This window comes from Corvus brachyrhynchos, unplaced genomic scaffold, assembly GCF_000691975.1.
Source record: "Corvus brachyrhynchos isolate BGI_N302 unplaced genomic scaffold, ASM69197v1 scaffold124, whole genome shotgun sequence".
NCBI lineage: Eukaryota > Metazoa > Chordata > Aves > Passeriformes > Corvidae > Corvus > Corvus brachyrhynchos.
Genome location: NW_008237402.1, coordinates 455738 through 462933, shown reverse-complemented (window position 1 = coordinate 462933; position 7196 = coordinate 455738).

The window sequence follows — 7196 nt, the reverse complement described above, 5'->3', positions numbered from 1 at the left end:
AAGTCCATGTGTATACTTTAATGGTTTACTTGTATACTTTAAATTATACATTATGCTGATTCAGCAGCAGAATGTTTCTGCTCCCTGAGCTGACATTAATAACCATGTTTTGGATCATTGGCTTACCCACCAACCACAAATGTTTGTATCTCTTTCACGGGAGAAGTGAGGAGCTCTAAGTGTATCTGTAGCTATCTCAAATCCCAGAATAAGAAGGGAGAAAGAGTTTTGACCCCTCATCCTAGTTTCTCTTTCTAATACCACCTTTCCTTCTAATTCAAGCCTAGCTGGATTGCACATCACTGAGTTCACAACAAAAGAGGAATACTATGCTTTATACAGAATGAATGTCCTTTCAGGTGCTATCTCCTTTCAGAGATGTGTGCTTCTTCTACTGACTACTCTTTGACCAGCTAAAAAAATGGAGTCTTCAAGTAGCAATTTTTCCTCACTTGGGTAAACTTCCTCAGTCTTGGGTTTATTTAACTGTGCACAGTATTCTTATATAATACTATACATTGCATTTAGAACACCTTGCAGGGTGGGAGGGCTGAGTTTCTTCTTCTGTTGTTTCAAAAGTAAACAGGTTTTTTGGTATTTTCTGTGTTGTCTTGTATTGGAAACCATTCTTGCATTAATAAATTTAAAATAACTCTCTGTGTATGTATACCTTTGGGTAAATGTCTATGTGCATAGAAGCCTGCAATATGTATATGTAGAATTACTTCTGTGAACAGATACCTGTTTGATCAACCATGTTTCCCTTATTTTTCTTTTTATCTCTCTGAGCCATCAGTGACACATCAGGATATGACTAACAAGCTCCACACAGAGAAGCAGTATTTTATCTGTAGACTTATTTATCAAAGAAGTCTGTTCCTTGCAAACTGGTCACCGCAATCATAAAACAGTATTAGGCAGCATATATGATTAAACTGTTTTTGTTGGCAGAATATATTTATCTGACTTTCTTTTTCCTGAGGGATTTGCGAGCAGCTCTTTTTTTTAACTTTAGTCAAAATGTAATCACTCTCTGTTTCTATCCAAATGTGTATGTATTGTTCTTAGAGTATTTTTCACTGATAAAGAGCTTCTCAGGGTTTTTTTCAGTGCTTATCTTACGATATGAAGAACCTGTTACTGTTCTATACTGAATAGTGGAGATAATACCCAATTTCCAAACTTTCAAGTGGAGCTTTGTCTTTTACTTAGTGAGTAGAATAAGAAATACATGACAATTGGCATTTCACATACTTTTATCTACAATTTTTTCACCCAGTCACAAAGTAATACTTCTGGAGAGATGTGAGGAAGGAAGGAAGAAGACTGAAATTAAAACCAACCAAACAAAACACCCCCACAAAAGTAAAATCTTTTCTTATTGCCTTTCCTACAGCTTCCAATAGTTAGGAATGAGTAACTTATACTGAAATCAGAGACTTCCATTTCAGAGAAAGCAGCATAGCCAACATTCTTCTGTGTTCTTTCTAAGGCATCAGTGATCTTAAAAATAAAAAAAAAGTTCACTATCTGACAGTTGAAGTACTAAAGGCTGGAATTTAGCAGTGTCAGATGCAGTCCTTCTGGGAAGGAGGGAGAAAAACATGTGTCTGCATTCTTTCATAGCTTCATGGGCTCATGCTAGGTATGACTAGTTGGCGTAGGAATTTCTACTGCCTTGACACCCCATAAGAATAACTGACATCAAATAGTCTCTCACTGAAGTATGGTGATGTAGAGAAGTATTCATGAGGTATTGCAGCTTGTTTGCCACCTGAGTGCACAGTCTGGCCCACAGTGATTATTCTTAAAGCCTGTGAAAGCAAAGCCTGTTATTCTGAGAGCATGGGACCAAGAGGACAATGAAGTATCAGCAAAGACCTTGGCACCCTTGCTGAGGATAAGAAAGTGACTTGGGACACAGATAATGACAATAAAGACCTTTAGACTTGTGCCTGTTCCAAGTTCTGCTGGTTGGTGACAGAATTTAGCAATCTGTTCAGTGTCCTATGTGAAATTTTAGCATTTTGTCTCCACCCAGTTTTTAAACAGGCACAAAAAATTACTACCCTGTGTCCTGGTTGGTGATAACAGCAGGGAGGCTGAATCACAGAATCACAAAATGGCTGAGGTTGGAAGGGACCTCTGGACGTTATTTGGTCCAACCCCCCTGCTCAGGCAGGATCACCTGGAACCAGTTGCCCAGGAATGTGTCCAAACAGCTTTTAAATATCTCCAAGTATGGAGATTCCACAACCTTTATGGGCAACCTGTTCTAGTGCTTGGTAACCCTACAGTAAAAAAAGTGTTGATATTCAGATGGACCCTCCCGCGTTTCAGTTTCTGCCCACTGCCTCTGGTCCTGTCACCAGGTGCCACTGAAAACATCCTGTCTCTGTCCTCTTTGCACCCTCCCTTTGGGTATTTGTAGACACTGACTGTAGACATTTGTAGCCTCTGAGCCTTCTGTTCTCCAAGCTGAACAGTCCTAACTCTCTCAGCTTTTCCTCACAGTTAAAATGTTTCAGTCCCTTAATCTTCTTTGTAGCTTTCCATTGGATTCGTTCAGGTATGTCCATGCCTCTCTTGTTCCGAGAAGGCCAGAACTGGACACAGTACTCCAGGTGTGGCCTCACCCAGGCTGAGCAAAGAAGGTTCCTCCCTCCTTTGACTTTCTAACACTTCTCCTAAGGCAGCCCAGGAGAGCAGGATACATGACCATGAAGATTTGTTCTGGCTTCTCACTCACAACCCTGATTTTTCTGAACAAGGATGCTGGCAGTCCTGCATGCTGAAGCCTGGACTGCCGCTGTCTGTTAGTTGAACAGCCATTCTGCTGGTAAACACAGAAAGTCAGTCTTTAGGCTTGACAGTCTGCTGACGAGATCTGCTCAAATCTAGACTTTATTCTTCCTTCTCAATAGAGAGCAGAACCTTGGCAATGACCATTCACACAAACCCTGTCTTGATATCCTCACCCCCACTGGGTTTGCACACAGGAAATAGCAGGAATGCTGCCAAAATCAATCTGCCACAGCAGATAAAAACAGCTGCTATTGTCCAAATAGTATTAGAGTAATTTTCATTCCTTCTATAATGTCCCATAGTCTAAGGCACTTATATATTTAAACCCAGAAGGTTTTACCACAGAAAAAACCCCAGCCAGATGTAGAAAAATTTTAAAGGAATTTTTCTGTGTTTCCATTTTTTATGTTTCAGAAGATATTTGATTAATTAGACTGAATGAGTTGTTTGGACATATCTAATCTGTAAAGATTATGAAATCAGAAGTATTTTTAACTGTAATAATAGCTATTCTGCTAGCACTGGCACTTATGCCATTTGGTTTCCTGCTATAATCTCTTGATTTAAATTTTATGTATTTTATTTATCGGTGTATCTTTCATGTTTATACACAAAGCTTGCTGACTCAGCTAACACACCACCCAAAATGATGTAGTTCTGCACAAAATTATTTCAACCTGGTCGGTAGCTCACATCTTAGTACAGAAACCATGCGTGATGAATTCTTTTCTCCCAGCATAGTCCCCGGTAAACTAAACATCAGAAAAATGTTGCTGATTGCAATAAACTGGCTATATCTTCTAGTGAATCTTAAGCTTTCATCCAGTCTCACATCAAGTGGGTATGGATCAGATTTTATAAAGGGTGCATGACCTAATGCTTAACAAAGGCAAAAAAAACCCCAAAACCCATTGCTCATTTTACTGGCTGTTCAACACAGTATATAGTATAAACCTACTGTCCTAGTTTCAGCTGGAATAAAGTTCCTCTTCTTAGTAACTGGTACACTGCTGTGTTTTGGAATCATTATCAAAATAATGATAACCTGTTGATGTTTTGGTTGTTGCCCAGTAGTGCTTATTCTCTACATGAAGAACGTTCAGTGCTCATGCTCTGCCAGCCAGCAGGTTCACAAAAAAGCTAGGAGGGAGCACCACCAGAACGGCAGACCTGAACTGGCCAAAGGGGTATTCCATGGAATGTCGTGGTCAGTATATAAACCAGAGGGAGCTGGCTGGGAGGGGCCAGTCTGGCCATCACTGGTCAGCAGGTGGTGAGCAATTGTATTTGGCATCATTTGTGTTTCTTGGATTTTATCACTCTCTCCCTTTCCCTTTTTTTCAAACAATAGTATCATTAATAATAATTTTTTTTTTCAATAATTAAACTGTTCTTATCTCAACCCAGAAGGATTATTTTCTTTTCTCTGATTCTTCCCTCCATCCCATCATGGGACAGTGCAGTGAGTGAGCAGATGCATGGTACTTAGTTGCAATCTGGGATTAAACACCTACTTTTCTGAGAAATTCCTATTTGCCAGGGGTGTGTGATCCCCAGGGTCTGAGAAAACAGAAATTACATCTTTTTTCCAAATCTCTTTTTCTCCTTTAGAAAGGAATGAATGGTATTTTAAGTTTTGGACTTGATGACCCTTGTGGGTCCCTTCCAATTCAGAATATTCTGTGATTCTCTGATCTTGCCTATGTGATGGAAAACCAAAGCAAAAAAAACACCTAGACTCAGTAAATTTTGTAAACGACTGTATTAAGCAAAACAATCAATGACAAATATATTTTAACACGGAACATCCATTTACCCACTTTCACCATGGTGTCATTGAACATCAAGCTGTTGCTTTACTCACTGCTCAGCATCACTCAAACATTTTCTGTTATGAGTATGTAATCTAGCATTAAAAAAATTGTGATCAAGATTTATAGATTATGTACCTAAAACTCAGCACAAGCATTTTAAATAATCAATTGGTATTTAATTAACACACAATTGCTGCCCTAATACTGAATCAAATCCTCTTAAAGCGTGTCCGTAATTCCCACTAGAATGGTAATGTCCTGAGAGTGGGAGAAATACCCTGCGATCATTAGAAGAGTATTGCAAATTACAGAGTTTTTGTCAGGAGATTAAGCACTTCCAGAATCTATTACACATGGAAGAAAAAGCACTTTAGAACAGAAATGAATTATGGCACCTCCTTCCAATCCTTTAAAATATATTTTAGTGTTATATGTTGGTTTGAATAAACAGATTATCTCACCATTCTTTCCAACTAATGTACCTAAGACTTCTGCATTGTATTTCTTATCAAATATGGCACAGGAACCTGCATAGGAAAAATGATGTAAACTCAATTTTTGTCAAGTTTGTTGCAGCTCATCTCCTATGGAGACAGGCTGCGAGATTTGGGGTTATTCAGCCTGGAGAAGGCAGCAGGGTGACCTTACAGAGACCTCCTAGTACCTGAAGGGGACTTACAAGAAGGCCAAAGAGAGGGACTTTTTACAAGGGCATGTATTGATATGATAAGGGGAAATGGCTTCAAACTGAAAGAGGGTAGGGTTAGATCAGATATTAAGAATAAATTCTTTATTATGAGGTTGGTAAGACACTGGAACAGGTTGTCCAGAGAAGTCCTGGATACCACATCCCTGGAAGTGTTCAATGCCAGGTTGGATGGGTTTTTGAGCAACCTGGTCTAGTGGAAGATGCCCTGCCCATAGGTAGGTGGGTTGGAACTAGATGATCTTTAAGGTGCCTTCCAACCCAAACCATTCTATGATTCTATGTAAATGTAGAAAAAATATTAGCTGCCATGACCAAAAAACCCCCAACATTTTCAGGAGATATTTCCTTCAATTTTTCAAAGAGAAATGGTTGGAAGAGTCCTAATAAACATCAATTCAGGGAACACCCCCTGTTTTTCTTTTGAAAGAAGTCAAACACCATCTTATAATTGGTTATTTAGTGAATGAAAGAAAGAATTATGATATACATAGACTAATTTTACCCAAATTGTTATGCCACAGTCAGAATGTACAAAAAAAGACAGATTTAAGATGAGAAGAACAGTTGTCCTGAACTATTCTGTTGTGCTGAAGAAAGGATTAATTGTAAGTCCAGCAGATCTCTTGACTAAGGGAAATGTCTGTATTCATCTCAATACATGGTGGCACTTTTTGTGATGACACCCAGCTTCTTCCAAGCTGTGGTTTCCGCACTGGGAATGTGATCCTTTGTATTTAGTTGGCTTTTCACTAACTTTTTTTTTTTTACCCCACAAGGAACTTCTGATTTTTCAATTCCTTTATAAACCTAGCACTTATGATCTCCTGAGGCAAAGATTTCTGTGATCTAATTACTCACAATGTGCAAGAGTACTTCCATTTGTTTAGTCTCACTGCCCAATCATTGTACAGGATTAACTTCTAGTTTTGCTGTTGTAGTATGTTGGCCATACTTTGGTCTACTTTTATCATCTGCAATTTTAAATGCATGATTTCGGTGGGGGACTGAATAACAGTTCTAAAAACTGATCTGCTCCAAAGCAAAAGATTTTGTACTAGCAAGGAGTATTGCATTTCAAAAGAGTAGAGTGTACATAGGCTAAATATTTGCAGGACTTCATGAAGTCAGTGGAATTCCAAGTTGCTGCTGCTGTTCCACAAGTCTCATACAGAAAAAAACCTCTTTTGTTACAGATTCCTATGATTTTGTGCTTGCAAATTTATCAGAAAAAACAGAAAAAAAATCTAGGTAAGTATCAGATTCAAAGGCATAATTCTGCCATACTTAAATCAAATGTTTCTACTACCAGATTTGGGATTCTTTTTAATGTGTTTTGTTTTGATTTCTTTCAGGGTTTTTTTTGTAAAAAATGTTATATAAATACATCTGTACCAGTACTTGTGCAGTAGTTCTGTGCCCTTCCAGCTGACAGATGAATATTCTGTTTATTGAACTACTGTGATTTTCACATATATTGCTTCTCAAACATATACCTGTGTGGAGATATATCTGTATCCATATCCATATGTATACATTTCTGTATAAACACATGTAACCCCTTCCCTTGTACTGATAAAAGTTGTTTTAAGGTCCATTAGTAAAAACCTGTCTGTAAGTAAAAAGCACCAAGGAGGATTATTCTATGGAATTTTTAATCTGAAGTCCTGCTATGTATACCCACCAGAAAATTTCTTATTTTTCAAACTCATCTCCTACAGAAATAACATAGGGTGATGACCACATCTAAATAGTTGCAGCTCCTTGTGACCATCTAAATATTTGGGGCTCCTTAATTCTGACTATATTTTGCAGAAGAAGGTGCCTGACAGCTTCTTAGGTTTTCTAGAATTTTGTAAAAACGGATGTGG